General features: G+C 46.1%; 1 protein-coding gene across 6 annotated transcripts in view; it reads left to right on the top strand.

The window, feature by feature from the left end:
- Positions 1–332: 332 nt before the first annotated feature.
- The window catches only part of DTNA (dystrobrevin alpha), a 225,294-nt gene continuing 206,093 nt past the window's right edge, over positions 333–19,533 (top strand). For 5 of the 6 annotated variants that reach the window (XM_083823445.1, XM_083823459.1, XM_083823443.1 and 2 more), the window contains exon 1: positions 338–619. The gene's annotated coding sequence lies outside the window, so the exon portion shown is untranslated. Of the gene's footprint in view, positions 620–19,533 lie in introns of all 6 variants that reach the window. The other variant, XM_083823444.1, reaches the window with a different exon arrangement.

Below are 19,533 nucleotides of genomic sequence, written 5' to 3'. Positions count from 1 at the left end.
CGCCGCCCGGCCCAACCGCCGCCCCCCCGGCCCCACGGCCGCCCGCAGCGCCCCGGGGGGAGGGCGCAGCCCCCGCCGCCCCCCCCCCCCCCCCCCGCCGCCGCCCGGCCGCGCGGGGACCCCTCGCGCCGCCACCCCCCGCGCCCCCCCTCCCCCGGTCCCCTCCCCTCCCGCCTCGCCCCTTCCCCACGCCCACGACGTCATCCCCCCGGCTGCTGGCGGGCGGGGGGGGGGGAGCGGGGGGCAGCTCGGCGGCCGGGCAACGGCTTCGCGGCGGCGAGCGCGCGTGCGCGGAGGCTCGGCGCCGGCGCGGTGCGGCGGCGGCGCAGGCGCAGGGCGGGGGGCGGGCGCGGCGGGCGGGCGGCGGGGCAGCTCCTGCGCTGACACCTGCAGCATGTGCCAGGAGCTGCAGCGGCAGCCGCCGCCTCTGCCTCTGCGCGGCGCGGCCGCCCCGCTCCGGCGCCGTGCGCGGCGGCGGCGGCGGTGCAGGAGGAGCAGGAGCAGGAGGCGGAGGAGCAGCAGCAGCAGCTCCAGCAGCGGCAGCTCCAGCGGCGGCGGCGGCGGCGGCGGCTGCCGGCGTCCCTGCCTCCCGCCCGGCAGCGCGCGCGGCGCCTCGCAGGTGAGCGGCGGCCGCCTGTTGCCGCGCGGCCGTTGGGGCGAGCCGGTGGCCGTTCCCTCACGCGCCCCAACGGCCGCGCGGGGCCGGGATGGGGATGGGGGGGGGGGCGGGTTGTGGGGTCGCTGCGCCCCGTTGGGGGGCGGAGGACGAAGTTTGGCGGCCGGGGGGGCGGCAGCGCCCTGCGGCCGGCAGCCGTGACAGGGAGCCGGCGGTGGCGGCCGGGCGGGCAGCGCGCTGCCCGCCGCTGGGTGAGGGGTGCGCGGGCCGGGAAGCCCCGGTGCGCCTCGGTGGGCCGGGAGCGCCGCGAGGAGAGGTGCGGGAACGGGAAGCGTCAAGGCAGCGCCCCGGGCTTGGCGTCCGTAGGCTTCGGATGCGGCGTCGCGATGGAAGTTTTGTAACTTTGCGTTCTGCTCCTCCAGCTGCTGTCGGGGTGCAGCAGTAGTCCTACGGCAATGGGGGGACACGGGCTCCAGGTCTGCCTCTTAACCCTGTCGCAGCTCTGGAGCTGTTCCCCGAACTCCCAGCCCAATGCCGGGTTGTCTCCCACATGCCTCCAGTGCCAAGCGGGCGCCTGTTCGCTGACCGAGCGAAGGCAGCTGGAGAACAGTGGGTGCTAGGTCTCTAGGTCTTCAGTTGTGCTGGTGTCTGCCTGTCAGAGGGTAAGTGAGCACGAGATAAAAGCCAGTGCCATCTTAAATATATATCTTTAGGTTGCTCCTCAAAAGAGCGCAATCCCATTAACACATTTCGGTGTGTTACCCTACTGCCATTGCAGTCGCCAGTCAAGTTCCCATGTTTCTTCAAAGTAAGTAGTGAATGCACTACTTGTTTTTCTGTTTTTGTGTGGATTTTACCTTATTTATCACAGGACAGAGTTAAAATTCGAAGAACTGCATGCCTAAAAATAAATCTCTCCTTGCTATAAAAAGTCACACGTAAAGCATCAGCTCCTGACCCAACCTCAGCGCGCTGTGGCTGTGATCAGAATGAGGTGCTACGGTTTTGCAGCGGTAGAAGTAAATACAAAATTAGGCACGTGCGCACGCCGTGATCAGAGGCAAGTGGCTAATTCGTGCATGTAATACTCAGGATGCGTGGCTCCACAGCGGTGTGTAATTATTTCCACAAGCGGTTTTTGGTGTGTTACTGTTTCTGTGCACCAGTGCCTGAACTATGCACGCTCAACCGTGGTGGATTCAGCTCTCTCATGGAAGCACCTCAGGCCCCCATCGTGACCACAAGTGCGTGGCTGTGGTCGCTGTGTGGCGGCGTGACCTACTGATTCCACAACTGAAAATCCAGAAAAAAGCACAAAGTACGCTATGGGAAGGTGCTGGGTAGCAATCTCTTGAGGTTTAGAGAAAGGTGAGGGATGGATTTATCGTTTTTTTGTTTGGCTTTTGAAGATTTAGTCCTTCATTAATGATTTCCTTGATTTCTGCAGTCGTGCGCTGTCAGAGACTGGAGAATAGATGATCTCCTCCTGTCCATTTTACTCAGTGTAAGTCTATTCAGAATAGCCTTTAATGGTCAGCACTGATCTAACTGCCATGCCAGGCAAATAATTGCACTGAAATCAATGAATATATACTGACATGAAACCGAAAAGAAAAAATCGGTCTCATGGTGTTTTATATTTGTATACCTGGAAGTCAAAAATAGCTGTCATAAACACAATGTATCATTTCAGGAAAAAATAGTCTATGTCCATCTTACAGTTGTCCAAAAAGTTTCTTTCTTCAGTTTCAACAGCTTTTGGTTAGGGAAGTGAAGGCAGCAGTCTTGGAATGAGAACTATTTTGCAGAAACTTTTTGTTCTAGTGACTAATCTCCTTCTCTTTAATTCCGTGGTCTTAATCTTATTTTGCACATATACACGCTATTAATGTTGGCCAAGGACTGTTTTCTTAGGCAGGGCCCCTAAGTCTGTCGCCAGGTGTCGCAGGGTTAACTCTGATGCCTGTGTTTTAAACTGTTGCTCTTTACATTAATTACATGTGTTCCTATCTCTAGGCACAACAGCCAAATGTAAGTGGTGTGCAATGTTACGTTCCAATTAGTTTTGCTGTGCAAATGTGGATTATAGTTGACGGGTAAGTCTGACATGCTCTGCATGACTTGTCATGTTTTTCCTGGAGAGAGGGGAGTCTTGGGACTGAGTCACCATGGAAGAACATGGAGCCCCGTAGGCACAAAACTGGTGCAACGGAGTGATGAGTCAGACCTCTTATCTTTGAATTTGGTATTGTGTGGTATTCACGGACCGGGTGCATTGTGTTCATTGTGTACCTAGGCAAGTAACTAGCAAGTGGAAAAGTCACTCAGACAATCCTCCGACTCTGCGATGCCTTTTCTTTGCAGAGATGATCCTCCTTCCATTGAAGTAAAAGTCTGTTGGTTAGCATCATGAGGGAAATCAGGGTATATCAACTTGCCGAGCAAATCAGGTCTGCCAGGCAACACGTTCATTTCCTACATTGTCTCAAATCCAATAGCAGTATGACCCAATGCTCACGTTTTCACGTTCTGCGTTGTAGATTCGCATCAGCATTTTTAGAGTTCTGAAACTGGATCAAGAGTAGAGGAGTAAGAACAGCGTTCCAGCTTCGTAGGTCCCGATATCTCTCTGTTGTGGGCGTTGCTGTGGACTGACAACTTTGGTTCTAGAGATTCCAGAGGAAACTGGTGTTACTGCTAAATTAAGGAAAATAAAATTTCTTAGAGATAGTAGCCTCAGAAATATGTTAAACAGTGGGAGTGAAGACTGCTCACGCAGCTATTTTCAGGAACAAAACAAAGCTTTATGTCAGAGGTGTCTTCAGTTAGGCGCTTATTCCGAACTTCCTTGAATGGTAATTGTTAATAACACCATCTTCTCGAGCTAACAGAGCATGAAAATTCCTTCATTTATAATCATTTAGCGGCATGCTTGAAATTCTGTCCACTTACACAAACAGCACAGGAACAACACTTTTGCTGAAAATTGGGATGGGGGTGGGGGGTGGACATGCAGGCAGGGAGCAATTGTGTGCAGAGTAATCCGAACAGCCTGGAAGAGCATAATACAGAGGCTCTCTCTCCTGCTTCATTGCAAAAGCTACCAGAGAGAGTGTGTTGGAAACATATGAGGTTTTTGCTTGAAGATTGTAGCAGAACATTATTGATCTGTATATTTTTAAATCTCGTGAATGTAACCAGTCACCATTTTGTGATCACGACAGGCATTAGCACTAGTTTGGGAGGGGCTGTTGATGGTCTTGCAAAAAAAAGTCTTCTCACATTGTCTTAAATTGGAAAAATGTTACAATGATGACATATTGGAAAGCATGCTGGAAAGATGTGGCAACTTAGATCTAAATCATATAAATTCCAATCAAGTATAAATGCTTTATCTGTTTTTAAGTTAGCAGGTATACCTGTTGTATTCTATAAATGTATAGATCTCTAAAATGTCACATGTGGAGAAATACAATCTGATATCAACACAGGGAGGGTTCAGCAGTCTCAGCAGTTGAGACGAAATGCAAAGCCGCTTGCAAGAACTTGCAAGTGTCAGTGGTCTGTGTGTGGAGATCAACAGCCCTAAGACCAGTTGCACTGATGAGGAAAGTGATGCCAAAACTGGAAATCTCCAGAGGAAAAAACATCTCCAGTGTAGAGATACAGAGATCTAAGAAAAGCCTTTAAATACACCTTGTTTGGGTTTAATTACCTTAGAATTGGAACACCATAAAGTTGCAAGGTGATAGATGGCACGCCCCCTTGAAATGATTAACGTTTTGCTATTGACTTAAGTAGAGCCAAGATTTTCCCTACTACTTAGGATAACTAGGACAGAAATATTTGGGGACAAATCCTTCTCTCATTTATGATGACATAAATCCAGTCCTGGTGTATTTTCTTCCTCACAGCGAAGAGAAAGAGATGACAACTCTACTACCTGTCCGCAGCATATCCACAGCTCCTGCTAGAGAACTTAATTACTGTGTAGTGCTCCAGTGTGCTGTTCAAAACCCTAACCATTAACTGTGTAGTGTCATCGTGTCCTCCTCTATCTGCTGTGTGTGTGCTGATGCTGTGAGAAGTACCGCAGACAGTCCACGTGCTGGCGGGTGTGCCACAAGGACCTGCAGGGAAATCCTCACCTGCCTCTTTTGTTGTACAGTGGCTGCGTTTCTATAAGGGTGTGCTGTGTAGTCAGAGCAGCTTGTAAAGAGAAATGCAGAGACTTTTGTAATTGTTCAAATGAGATTACAACTCAACAGAATTCCACCCTGTAATGTACAAAGTACAAAAATAAAGGCTCTTTTTAGTTAAGTCGTCTACCAGACTGATGCCAAGAAGCAATGCGATATCTCAAATGATTTTTATTTCTATTTTTTTTGAAGTTTCTTAGCTGGAAGAGATGTCAGAAGAGCCAAGGGTGGAGATCTACAAAAATGAAGTAGACTCAGGTGGAACTTCCTCGCATAGTGGTCTGGATGTCTCTGCTTATTTTATTTAAAATGAAATTCAAACTTCAGAAGCATGCTTGATTTTCTTTTCTCTTGGCGCTGACAAGCTCTGCCTTGGCTTTGTTGTCTAAAGAGGCAACAGCAATTAAAATGTGATGTGACAGCGACTTCTATGAACTGTTTTGTGATGTAAGAATCATAACGTAAGATTTTTCTGACATGATGAAAATTAACAGGGGAAAGGAAATCTCTCAGCATTACCCACGGCTTTTCAGCAGCTCAGCCGGAACTTCCTCCTGCTTGCTAATTCCCCTCACAATGGCGTGTGAGTTGAGGCCCATCCAACTGGCAAAACTCCTCTATAGAGAGGTCTGACCATGTTGGTTTAAGCAAAAGCCTGATACAAGTTTGCCCTTGGGCCTTCTTGGGGAACAGAGGAGCTCCTGGTGTCGTGCCAAAATGTGCTTGTCACACTTAAGGGCGACTAGATGCAGTGAACGCAACGAGGCCACGCTGAACTGTTCAGCTTGGGTGGTGCCAAAGGGTGGAACTGGTTTTGCACCGTGCCCTTGGTGCCTACAGGGTGAGTGAGCCACCTCCAGAAGGAAGAGCCACGTCCAGCAGTTCCCGGCATCTCAGTTGTGAAGTCCATGGGCCACTGGAGAAGAGGAAAGGCAGAAGATAATGCAGCTCTTTCTGGAATGTAATTATTACCATTAACAGATTAAAACCCAAAGGAAAGCACAACCCACCTCTGTCTTCAAGTAATAAAGATGAAACCTTGTTCAGGGAAGGAAAGAAAAGATCAGCTTCCATCAGAAACTGAAGAGGGAACAGGGGGAGCAAGTTGGTAGTATGGTCTTGCTGGAGAGATTTGAGCTGACTGAGATCTGATGCATGTTGTTCTGATCCTGAGCCCGGCTCCTGGGCAGCTGTAGTCCCTCACCAGGTCTGTACGCACAGGAGCTGTCTTTTGTTGCCCGTTTGTTTGTGCCCTTATGCCTTGCAGAACTGCCCTGTGTGGCGGCTATTTGCATCTATTGAGCTTTCTCACAATCGCGCTGTTGTACTTGATTGGAACCAGAGTTAAAGTTAAATGCCGGTTGGCCTGTGCTCCGCCACACAATCATTGTCCCCAGTAATCGCTGCCACAAAGTAGGTCTTGATGGCAGCCTGAAGTAGCAGTCAGCTCTCCTCTGTTCTTTCCCCTTTGAAGCCCTCTTTGCTTTGGCACGCCTGTCAATGAGCCTGCCCGTGTGATTGTGCAGCACAAACTCGAGCTGCGCTGCGAGGCTTGCCTCCCTGAAGAAAGAAGCAGGGCTCTTGGCTGCCCACCAAAGCCCATCATGGCTTGACAGCTACACTTTTTAATGAAACGGACCGACCAACTTCTCGGCGGGCAGAGCGCCAGCCTAGCAGATGGGCCTGAATGTGGGCAGCCAGCAAAGCAGCTACATACATGTAGACGTAGAGGCTGTATGTATGGGTATAATAAATAGGGATCTTCAATTTGGGAAAAGTTGTCCAAATGAAAGACTGAGTTCTGAAACAAAGAGCCCGAAAAGAGACTTCGTGCGGGGAAGGGATGCGTTAGAGTGCTCGGAGGGGGAATCTGTACTGTCCTCATTGCTCTCTGCTTGCTGTTTTGCAAGTTATATAATAAACAGAGGAGGCTGTTTAGTCTTTGAATCCAGGCACTCTTGTTACTATAACTGAGAATGTGGAAAACAACACTTTACCGCAGTGAATCCTTTTACAAACCTGTTTGAAGCTCAGAGCCTACCAGGATGCTCACTAGTACAGTGAGTTCAGTGAAAATCTGTGCGTGCCATGCCTTTCATTTTGAGCTAATTACAGTATGAAGTATTTCACTGAACAAGAGTTACATAGAAATCAGTCACCAGGAATGAGTACAGAATGTAACGCAGCTTTCCATATAGGTACTCGCCCTAATGCTTCCAAATCTGTGCACGGTCAGCGAGTGAGAAAATGCTAGGCCCCTTCCGTGGATGGCTGCCAGTTGTCCCCCCGTGTGCAGGCCACATAACCGTTGGTAATGAAACACTTACAGGTCCTTCAAAGAGCTAAGTGTTAGCTGCACCTTTACAGAAGGGACACAGAAAAGCAAAGCGACTTGAACCTGTCTGCAGAGGGATTGGATTTCCGAAGCCTGTGTCCCTGGAGACCTCTGCCTAATTTTATCGGTGTGATGCTGGAGAATTGCCAGGCCTCGCTGTCTCAGGTCACACAGGTATCTTGGTTGAAACTCCAGGTCTCCGCATTAGGAGAGAGCACTAGTGGATTGCCCGATGAATAGCATCACAGCCCCAGCTGGAAACTGCCTCAGGCTCCTCTTAAAACTTTGAAGGGTCTGTGGACACAGTTTTTCTGGAGCTTTACAGGGCAAACCAAGAGGATCTATGATTCTTGGCAAAATCCATAATGAGCTCTGGAAGCAATTTTCTTCCTCAGAGCTGTCTTCACCACCCTGATGGTTAGAGATTTGTTGGTTGGGTTTTTTTTCCACTCTCAGTATAAAAGCAGAGATTCAGCTGTGTGTTTCAAGGACCTGTAAATTAGAGAGATTAGCAGAAATTACGGGGGTAAGAAATCCCTTTCAGTTTCACCTGGAGGCACACGGCAGCTGTTTGCATAACTCTCGGAGCAAGCAGTGCAGCATCTGGAGGAGGTGCCCAGAAAGCTGAGATGAGCCCACAGTCAAGATGGGCTGCCGGGGTGTTTTGGCCTGGAGGAGGGCACCAGGCTTTCGGTGGGGGCTGGCCTGCCTGGCGAGGGGTCCTCAGGGACTGTGGCGAGGGGAATGTTTTGAAGAGAGGGAATTTCCTAGGGCCTGCTTTTCAAAAGACAGTTACAAACTCCCGTAGTTTTCAGAGGTGGGTATTTGCTCCTGTAGTAGAAATGCTGCAGTATGCCCAGTGCCTTATGAATGCAAAATCAGAGAACATGTTCTGGTCCGACTATAATGCTCGACATGCATGCACTTCTCTTAACTTCTCATTCTTTTATTCTTTCAGACGCGTTTACCATGTAACCCTGCTCATTTTTTCCCTCCTTAAGGAGTAACCATGCACAGACGCTAGTCCAGAGCAAGCAGTGTAATGGTGGCCTGCGCTGCTTAATGGGAACTACAGAACTTTAAATGTGCTGTGTGGGAACTCTGCAAGTTTCTGCTCATTTAATCCCATCTCCTTAGCCTACATCTGCCGTTCCCTTTTTGTACAGGCTAGGGTGAACATTGCTCTTAAGTCTCAGGTGATTTTTATCAGTTTTCTTATCACCTGCATTCAGCTGCTTCTGGTGGGACTTCCACAAAAACACAGTTGCAGTCCTGCAAAGGGCTGGGAAAGGGAAAAGCAAAGAAAAACAGGATGGTGGAGGAAGGCTGTGAAAAGGGGAAGGTGGGGTGGAGAAAAACGAGATCCGAGAGGAGAAGGAAAACAAGGCAAAAGGGAAAGGTAGAAAGAAGGAAAAAAAAAACTGAAACCAACAATGAGGAAAGAGGGAGAGGAAAGAAGGGGGGGAAAAAAAACACAACAGACGATCAGATGAGAAGTACTGCGCTGTGTTAACGAATATAAAAACGTGCTCCTACTTAGTTCTTTTTCTCTTGACGTGCCGGAGCAGGGCTCACCTTGCAACAGCTTCTTTGGGAAAAGGGTCTCATTTGACCTCCCGGGACTACTTAGATGGGAAAGTCACTTGAGAAGACCTTTGCAGGGCAAAGAGCAATGTTAAAGAGTAGCAGGCTCAAGGTGCATCTGTTTATGCCAACAGATAGGACACCGATTTCCTTTTCATTACGAGTCTGCTGAGGTAGGAATACATTTGTCTTCAGTTAAGTGTTGGCACGGAGAAGAGGAAAGTAAGTTGCTGTATGTTTTAAGACTGCAGACAGGCGCATTGAAAGCTGAACTGTATCACACCCTGCTCTGTATAACCTTCTGCAGAGAAAGGTGGTGCATACTGTCAAGTACCTTAATATTAGAGGTATTATTTTTGCAGTTCCTGTTTCTCTAGGCAGATAAAGAAGATCTAAAACCAGTCAATGTTCATGAACGTGTCATCAGTCTGCCCTAAAAAGCACTTGGCTAATTTTTGCTTCCTAACCCCCATTTCATCCAGTCACGATGAGTCTGACATTATTATGGACAGCTGCATGAAAGTTGTTTGCACAGAAAAAGATTAACAGTAACTGTTGTTCAAGGTTAGTAACATAAATGCAGCTACTTAGTATATTTCTTTGCACCATGGATTAGCCAGTCCTCCTCCTGATGTAGAAAACACGTTTTGATGAAAGGTATATTACATTTATCTCCTTGTAATGCTCCTCTACGTTTCCACAGGGAATGCTGTGTTTCTTACGTTCTGGGAGCCCCACGTAATGATGGCTGTTGACGTTTACACTAAAATGTTGCCTATCTTGTTTTTTAAAGATAATTATTCCCGTGCAATTTGTACCTTCTTTTTTTTTTCTTCCAAAACATGAAAGCTTGGTAGGGCATAATAAAACTTGTGATTTGTTGTGGGCAGTCAGATTTTTGATGGCATGCTTGATTGTCAGAACAAACGACAATGGCTTCTTAACCATTGTCTCTATCCCAAATAATTAATGTAATGTTAGTGGCCTTAGTGAAGTAGTGGGCTGTATTACAGTGGCTGTGCAGCACGGAAACCTGCTGTGTCTTTCTACCATAAAAAGGCCCTGCCTGTGCTGTAGATCCTATGAAGAATTTGTAGAGATACTTGAAAGGATAAAACGCTGTATAAATTCCTAAAGTTCAAAGAGAAAATACCACTCAGGATAAAAAAAAAAGGGAGCTTAGCCCAGCAGCAGTTTAACCATGTATGATGGATCTTGTGCTAAGTCCTGTGCCATCGGTGCAAATGCCTCTGGGGTTCACAGAGTACCCAAATGGAAGGACTGGAAGAAAGACTTTGAGAACACCAACCATGGAGGAGCAGAGGGAGAAGGCACACGTTTGCCAAGAAGTGATGCTGATTCTCTGGGCAGGATATGAACAGGGAAGGTTGAAGACGTGTACAGCAAGATCTGTCTCGTGTTTCCCATTAAAATGCCTTTTAAAACTATTAATATGTATTTATCAGTATTACTGCGTAAGTATTAGGCCAGAAATAAAATTGGGAGCTATATAAGCCAGCAACTCTGCTATTTTAACACAGGGAGAGATTGCACCAGGTCTGAACCGATAGTTTTAAGAACTGAGACTTAGTGAGTCTAAGTCTCAAAAATCAGTAGATAAGTTCTGCTCCCTGTGCCATATAATGACATGAATGTTGGATCAGAGATCCTCACCTTCGGGCCATGAGGGTAATCAAAAGTTCAGGAAAAAGGCTGGTTTAGAGGTGACGCTTCCTTCTGTCATCTCTAAATGCGTCCTGGACCTGGCTGCTTCCTTTTCTTGCCATCCCTTGCCCTCCCCCAGAAACACCCCATCGACCAGGCAGCCCAGCCGTTCCCTTATTCCCCAGCACAGAGCTGCCCTCCTGTACAAGCCCCAGCTCTCCCCTTCTGCCTGTGGGGCTTGGATTTAAGCAGCTCTTTCTTATCTCAGCCCCTGCTGGGCATTGACCATACATGCAAATTATCTCCGTAAATCATGTGCACTCGTCACACAGAACAACGCAAACCTCGGTGGCTGTCGCCGCAGGAGATGTGCTGGGACAGCTTTCGTGGTTGCCCAAGGAAGGGAAGGACACAGTGACATTTTAGTGGCCGTATTGGTCCCGGGTGCTGTTTCAGGCAGCTAACCCGGTGCTTGTGGTCCTTGCTTCCAGCAGTGCGAACGTTTGGCCGCTAGGAAATCAGGCGGGGAATGCCCTAGCGGTAAATAAGGTGCATGTGGACACGTAGCAGTAAGTGCTGTCCTAGGCAAGTGTGTGGGAGGCTGCGGTGGCTGCTAAGGCAGATGTGCTTATTGGAGGCCATATCGTGGCGTTCGGGCCTTTGTTGATTACCACAGGCATAGAAATGGTTCACATAGCTTTCCTTTGTTGGCAGGGAAAGGGAGAAGCGTGGAGCCCCATCTCTGTTCTGAAGCTGAAGTGTAGATTAAAGGCACTCCCTTTTTCCCCACGGTTTTGGTTTCAGGAGGCTGTAGCAATGTATTACAAGCAGTCGCGGGAGCTTTAGTGACAGCTGTTTTGCTTGAAAGCCTGTATCTGCCAGTGTCTGTAACATGATTTGATGTAATCCTTTGGATTTCCTCATGTTTAAAAAAGCTGCAGAGTCTTTCTTGCCTACCAAAACACATTTAACAGTTGGAATTTTAGCAGTGAGTATTTCTAAAGTCTACCATTTTGCATATCCTCTGTTTGATGATCCTACTGTTTATGTATTTTTAATACATCTCTCACATTAGTCTGAACATCCAATTAAGGACACAGCTTTGGAAAGTATGAGAGTTGGGGGGTGGGGGGAGAGCAGAAGTAAAATAACACTACCAGAAACCTTAGTAGTCTAATTTCCCACATAATGTTTGCTGCTCAAAACTGAGCAAAAATATTTAAAAACCATGTTGTCTTTCATGGCAGACTTCATGCCTATGAGTCAATCTCATCTTACTACTCAGCTGCCGAGCAAATTTGTCCTTGAAACCCAAATTTCCCATACATCACTGACATGTGTTTAGCAAGACCTTGAAATTACGCAATAGCGGGAGAGCTGAAAGCTGCTGCCAAATCTGCCAGCTGGTCCTGGTTGTCTGGAGCTGACCAGGAGCTGCAGTTTCAGGCACTGCTGTACCGCAGGCTGAAGGCAGCAGCGCTGCTGCCTGGGCCCCCGGCACCTTGCTGCCCCCTTGGCCAGGTGAGAAAATGCAGATTTACCCCGGAGAGCAGGATGCAAGGGTGTCATTCCCCTGACGTTGGCCGGGCTGTCACTTTGGTCACGTTTTGTTTGCCCCAGATTGTTCACTTTTTCTCAGGGAGCTGTACTCGAAAGGAAGAGGTATGCACTGGTGTGGTGGGTCGTGTGGCATGCTGCCCCTCTCAAAATGCAAGGAGGGAGAGGGCAAAAATACCCCCTGATTTTAGCACCCCAGAGTTAGCTGTTCTGAAAACATGTCCAGGGCAATTGAATTTAACAATTCAATTTTTGTTTTCTTTTTTCTTTCCCAAAGGACTTTCTGTGGTCCTGCCTAAGAGAGAGAGAAAAACAGTGCTGGTCCTGTTGCTGGTGCTGTGATTTACATCCCAATTAGCTGATATCAACGCACATATTTTAGCTAAGCTACAGACCTGCAAACGTGTTTTTTTCAGACCCGCTTATCCAAAACTGCCAGCATCTATTCGGATGATTCTCATGGGGCTTCAGGAGGTGGGGAAAAGGGTGTTCGGTTTTCATGGTGTTCCTTTATTGCTTTTCTTTTTATCAGCTTCTTTCCACTGAAATGACAGCAAAGGGTTTGCATGTTGTTGTAGTTAGCTCTTCATGTATCTGTTTCCATCTAAGGACTACAAGCTATTGGGCCAATCTACATGTTTGTAGTAGTCTTGAAATGCAGTAATCAAAAAGAATGTATTGCTTTGTTCGCAGAGCCTCAAACAAAAAGGAGAGTGAAACTTCCCGGGCCTCTTCCTATCTGCTTGCCTAAGTCTAACGAATTTTTTTTGTTAACCAGGGGTCAAAAATTCCTTAAGAATATTTTTGCTCTTTATGCATTACCTCATACTTCTACCTCTGTTTGGGTAGACCTTGATATAGCTGTTAACCAGTGGCTGGAACCAAATTTGGGAAATGTCATTAAATGTCATCTAAATGGGAGGTCCGGCTTATACCCATGTGCAGCCCTTGAGTATATGTTATGTGAATGGTTAAATTGGAAGCTCAGACCATTCAGAGGGTCTTTACTATTTTTCACAGCTTATATTTCACAGTTATTCCTGTGGGGTTTTATTTGTTTGTTTGTTTTAATGAGACAATCCTCCCTTACCTTGAAAGAGCTGAGTGTTTGATGTGACTTTGTTAGGGAAAGTGGTAGCATCCACTCGCATACTAAGCATGAATCATCAGTGTCGTTAGATACTGAAGTGTTTTAAGTGGATCTTGAAGTATCAAGCTCTGCTCCATATAGTCTGTGCATCTGTATTAACTGGTTTCTTAACTATTGTGTTTTTCTACTTGACAAATTCTCAGCAGAAGCATGTACAGCAGTTGCTTCTAAAAATGCCGCATTTGTAACTGGTAGCTGTGCTGTTACTGTTGGTTTATTCTGTATGTATTCTATATTCACATTCTATTTTAAAATCTCCCCTTTAAAAAGAAAATACATGGAACAGTTATCAAGAAATGCTGCAGAGAGCTACCACAGTCCAGAAGAATTTACAGCAGAATACAAAGCAGTGCAGCTAATCTATGTCTCCTCAAGCAAAAGAGCTGTGTAACACACAATCTAGACAGCAGAGGCTTAGCTCCATGAATTAGTGTAGCTCCACTGAAGTCACTTCCGAGAGGATCTGCCCTGACTCTGAGCATGTTCCTTGTGAAGCTATTCATCATGCAGCACCCAGCACATACAGCTGGGGCAGGATCAGACCGCACGTGCATCAGAGAAGGGAAATAAGGGCCCAAATTAACACATACATGCATGGCTACAAAGGTAGGGTGACTGAATTTCTTAGCATTTTGGGGTGGGGTGGGGGAAGGAGACAATGATAATAATAAAAAAAAAAGTCAGGAATCAATATTCAGGAAGCTTTTTGAAGTTGCTGTGTATCACAAAAAATAACAAGGAGAAGGTCAAAGTCCTAAGACCATGCACTGAGATGATGAGAGGCCCTTTCAAATGGGCTAGAAACCATGTCTGCATTAGTGCTTGTTTCAGAAAAAGGGGATATTTTGAATGTCAGGAATTATTCCATTTTTCTCAGCAATCTGACTGAGGATGAACACCTTTCCCACTTGCAATATGAGTAATATTAAGTCAGCTTGTTTCTCAATGCCAGGCTTCAAGTCCTACACAGGTGCAAATTCATCACTGTTGTATTTACCAGCCAAGTGAACTGTCTCCTTTGGTATTTAACTACTGCATCCCTGATCACATAGGCCACTGCTGCAAGTAATGATTTGTTTTTGTCAGAGTTAGACCTGTTTAATAACAACCTCAAATAAAAAACACTTCTGTTTCTGTCAATCAGTACCCCTTCTTTATAACCTTTTCAACATAAGTTAAAGAAAAAGACATTGTGAAAACTTTGGGAGCTGATGCTAGAGCTCACTTCCAAAGACAATCTCTGCATACAGTCCCAGCTGGTTTAGCATGAGCCAAATAGCAGGGTAGCCCCTGGTTGTAGAGGAAAGGCTGCTCTAGGCTGAGTAATAATAATAATAATTTGTGACCTTGCATATTAAGGCCCATGTTTCATCCACATATTTCCTCTTTTCTCGTGCTATCTGAGCACTTCAGACGATCAAAAATAGCTGGCAACCCTTTTTTGCTTGTTTGTTTTTTAAGTACTGTTTTGAACTGACAAGATATGAAATCCTTGGACCTAAGGACAGTATTTGTTAGTAGGTTACAAGTGTCTGAAAGTGGAAATGCTGAATATATTTACCTCAGCCATGATTTCACTGCCATAATAAGATTTTTTGCTTTGCTGCATGCACCAGGACTTTAAGATTATGTTAGCTTACTTTGAGCTAAATCCAGATATGGGATTTGGTTATAGAATATGCAAGGAGAGGTTTGTGGCCCCAGACAGTCTCTTCAGTTGCTTTTTTTTAAGAAGCTACAGGCTGGCTGGAAAGCCAGGGACCTGTTATGTAGTGCTTTCATGCAATCCCAGCTAACGTGGCAGTGACTTTCCTGCTCACACCCGCGCGTGGCTCCCAAGGACCAGGCAGTATCTTTGTCGTGCCTCTCCCAGGCGGCCCTGTGCTTTCCCTTTGAGTTCCTCGATGTTGATCTCTCTGCTGGACCTTGCGGTGACCAAACAGGTCTGAAGCCAATGGGCAGCGCTCACCTGCGCTTTGCACGACGCCGTCATTGAGCCCCTGCTACGAAGCCGCAGTGATGGCAGAAGAAGCGCTCGTGGGCCAGTACAGCCTGTACCGAAGGTCACCCACCCGTACGGTATGGGCGCCTGAGTAAACCCTTGTGTTCCCCCTCAGTAGGAGCATCCACAATGGCTGGAGCTTAACTACTATCATTTGATGATTCATTTGCAGTGCTTATTTTCTAAAAATTGCATAGCCTGTTATCAAAAGCAAAGCAAAGAAAAAGGCAGCTGTTATGAAAAGAGAGGAAGAAAAACTCCACATACAAAACACAGAGCTTTAAAGAGCCAACCCCACATTGTTAGGGTAGGAAAAAAACAACAATTTGTCATGTCTTATCCTTGAAAAAGATCAGAAATAGAGTTATATTTTTGAGGCACTACTCATACGTATTTTAGACAATTAACAGAAACACTTGTGAGTCTTAAGAACATATGTATTTGGATTTGGTCCTGACTGACATTTCTTACTTTTGTGAGTTTCACAGAATAGGGAAGTTTTCCCTGTTGTAAAAAGCAAGCCTTTTATATTCAAGTACGAGTGGATTTCAGGCATGTCATAATGATACTGAAATAAACCCACTGCTTTTTAAGGGTAAGAAGCATCAGAACTGACCAGCCCAAAGTTTACTCCGATGTATCACTGAATATGAAGACTGACTTACTTCATTGTGCTTCTCTTTATTGTAGCATAGCACATACAGGATTTGATTTGAAAAGCAGAAACTTGGTGTGATAGAAAATGAAAAATTAACTTTCAGTGCTGTGTAATGTTTTTCAAAAAATATTTTCTTGGAAACAACTGACCAACAAAAAAAAACTGTAGCTGAAACTGAAACTTCCCATTCAGAAATTTTGTAACGTTTCGTTTAGGAATTCATGATTGAGATAAAACATTGATGTCTCCAAGTTCATTTTTTTTCTTTCATTTGTCTGAATTTTAGACTTTTTCTTCCTGAAAAAGAAAGCTATTGCTCCTCTCCCCCATGTCTCCCAGTAGGCGAGGCTGCTCGGCCTGGGGATGCGTCTGTCTGGATGTGTCAGACGCTCGCAGCCTCTGTGCCCAGTGGGGAGGTCTGCTTTTGCTGCTGAGATGATGCATTGCCTGCAAGCAGCCCCACGGTCCAGTTGACAAGGCACCAAAATCAGAAGTCCAGGGAGGTACTCCAAAGCCCAGAGAGACGCAGCTTATCCCCAAACAAAATGTTTGGCGAGCTCTGAAAGTGATGTATTTTCCTGTGTGAATTAAGTGTGCCTTTTAATGAAGTACTTCAGTGAGAGTTTGCTGATGGAAGATTCCAGTTTTCAGTGTAAGGTAAAGTGCTTCCTTGGAAAACCTCCAGCTGTTCTGTTTGGTTCTGCTGACCAGCTCTCTTCTGAGGTTCTTGTATTCACCGTTTGCATGCTTTACTTGGGAAATATTTTTGTTGTGAAGGATTCTCTTCTTCTGAGATGTGCTCCCTGTTCTTACAAGTAGGGAATGAAGGAACCAGTGCTTCTCAAAGAGGAAGAAAGGCATTACGACAAGGTAATAAATTTTCTTGCAGACTGATACACACATTTATGTTGCAGGTCCTGACCAACTTGAAGCCCAGAGAAACAAAAATCCCTGCCTCTGTGTGTGTAGTTAAGGGAATAACCCACAGGATGAGTCATGAATGCAGCATTACTAATGACCCTACCCACACCACAGCTGCTGAACCTTCCTGCAAGGCAGAATCAGCCACAGACCTCCCCCAGATGCCAAGAACATCTCATCAATACTCCCTGCAGCTGATGATCTCTGACAGGCTTTCAAACCTGGCCTCCACCTTCTGGCTGAGGAGCCTGTGTGGGGACTCGAAAAAATCTGTTCCCTGCCCCATGCGTGACGGGGCCCACCCACGTCCTTTCCTTGCCCTCAGCTCCTGTGCCATGAGATCCCACAGCCCCCAGTAATCATCGTACCGCTGATTTCACCTCTAAGTCATGAAGCTGCAGCAGGGGATCACACTACATGAGTGAATGCATGCAAATAAATGTAAAGCACAGAGAATGGGGTAATTTCTGCAATCTTAATAATGTGGCTGTGTGCCTATTAGCATTTTCTTTGATGGAATAGCTTTCCTTTGGCATAGGGCAGCATATATTTTTTTAATGACCTTTGTAAAGGCAATTCATGAAAAAAAGGTAGAAATAGCGCAGTGTTGTTTCTGGAATGGGCTAAAAATCATTTTGCAGCTCTTGTTAAACAAGCAGCGTTTCTGCGAGGGCAACACAAAATCTGAGATTAAAGTGGGATGAGAGGAATTAAGATCCAAAAAAGGGCACATAGAAAGCTAGGATTAAAGAAGACAGGAAAGTGAAATTCCAGCTGAAGAAGAAAAGTCTGATAAATATATTGAAAGCTTTTGATGGCTGGAAAATGTGTAGAAGGGCATCTCATTTCATTTTGGGTTTTGCTTTTAGCTGTCAGTTTAGAACGACTGAGTTTTTGTTTGCATTCTAAGGAACATTTTGGGGAATGGCATTTCTTCTGCTTCTGACTGTGATCAGCCAAATAAATTTGAAGGATTTGACCTATGAACGTGAGTTCTCTTGTTGTTTTCTTTAAGTCTAAATTAAGTCCTGGATTTTTCTTTTTGCATCAAGGTCTGTCATTCTTTTTTCTCCTTTGTATTTCATTTTTCTGGTTTTCTACTATTGCTGTTTTCTTCTGGGCCAGTGGAAGCCCGCCCATACATGAGGAATAAGTCATTTTCATAAAAATCCTGGCTCTTCCCATTTGCAAACCTATTAATGAGTACTGCTGTCTTTTTAAGCCCTGTGCTGTCTTGCAGTGCAGCCAGGGTAAGAGTTTGACATTTCATCACTCCCACTCTCCCACTGCTGCAAGATACTCATCCTTCTGAGCTGGAGGTACGTGACCCTTTTTGAGAGTTGCTTCTCCGTGGTTCTTCTTGTAGATACTTGACCTGAAAGATGCTTCTCATAGTTGCTCAGCCTGTTACTGAGCATCTAGAAAACGCGTTTGTTTTTTGACAGAACTCATTTGTTGTGTTCGGGGGCTTTAGCAGGCCTTTCTTACGGTCATTGCTGCCATGTTAAAGTTTCCGTGAAGTGAGGTGCTGTTGCCCGCTGCATGTCGTCAGAAGAGCGGTGCTCCTGATCCCAATGCAAGCAACGCCAAGCAGGCGGGCTGCTTTTAAAAGTGGCTTTGTTCCCCTTTTCATTCTTAGTATCAGCTGTGAGAAAACATATGGCTTTGTGTACTTTAAAGAAGGCCATTCACAGGTTATCTGCACTAGGCTGTTGCCTCAAAGTAGTTCAGAAGGAAAAAGCAACCACGGGCTTCACTTGATGCTCCCGGTGCCAGAGGCCGTAGTGTTGCCACTGAAGACTCCATTCCCTTGTGTGACCATGTACAAAAACCTTTGACCTTAAGTCAAGGAAAGAAGATCAGTGGTAATGGTTCCCAGCCTGCTGAGATGTGGTTTGGGAGGGACCGAGAGGTTTTTCAAGGTCTGGGAAAACAAGTCGGGGTAAAACGGACCTTCACTGCGTTGCTGCTATGTAAGTGAACAGTTGCTGAGAAAGGTTTAGTGGGGAATTGGGGGCATGAATTCAGAAACTTCACCTTTTAATTTCTTGCTGGCTTCTTCTCAAGGCAGGTGGAGTTCTCAGGCCCCTTTTCAGCACTATTGACCATCAGAATACTGGACTTATTTTCAACATACAGCTTCTAGGTGGTAGGTACAAGTCTTTCAGCTAAAACGATGTTGTCTGTTAAGTTTGTGCAGAAAAGCTTGGAAATAAAATATGTAAAACAAAAATTGGGAAAAAAAATGAGCCAGCCCTATGATTTCAGGGTGATTTATGCTAGCATTCTCCATTTTCTTTAGAAAACAAAATCAGCATTAGTTCAGGCACCAAACAAACACTTTTTTTGACAAAAAGTGAAGCTACTGTGACTTCCATACTTTGCTGAGGCTGGATGAGGAGTCAGGGGACAGGGAGAGCTGCTGTGCATGGGCAGAGCAGTGTGGAAGAGTTTGCACTAAACTTGACCTACGTCGGTGCTACCAATTTGTCATTCTTCACAAACGTAAGAGGCATCACGCTGCTGTCTGCGGGCCCAGCGGTGCTCCAGGAAATGTTGAAGGCTAGCATAATGAAGAGAGTTAGTAAAGGGATTGATTATTTCTTATTTTCCCCCTTCCCTCCAAGTCTGTTTCATTGTTGGCAGAGACGGTTTCACCTTTCAGAACCAGCCACGAGGGCATCATTCACCTGTGCTCCTCTGGGATGAGCTCGCATCATGGATACAGCAGCAAAGCTGAAATATGCGTGGGACTTGTAGATGTAATGAAGGGGGGTAAAACAGATTTGATGACTGAGTTCTATCCTGTGTGCAGGCCTTGGCTAGTAAAATTCTTAGCAATAAAA

This window comes from Anser anser (assembly GCF_964211835.1).
Source record: "Anser anser genome assembly, chromosome: 2".
NCBI classification, from domain to species: Eukaryota; Metazoa; Chordata; class Aves; order Anseriformes; family Anatidae; genus Anser; species Anser anser.
This window is presented reverse-complemented; position numbering and strand designations above follow the sequence as displayed.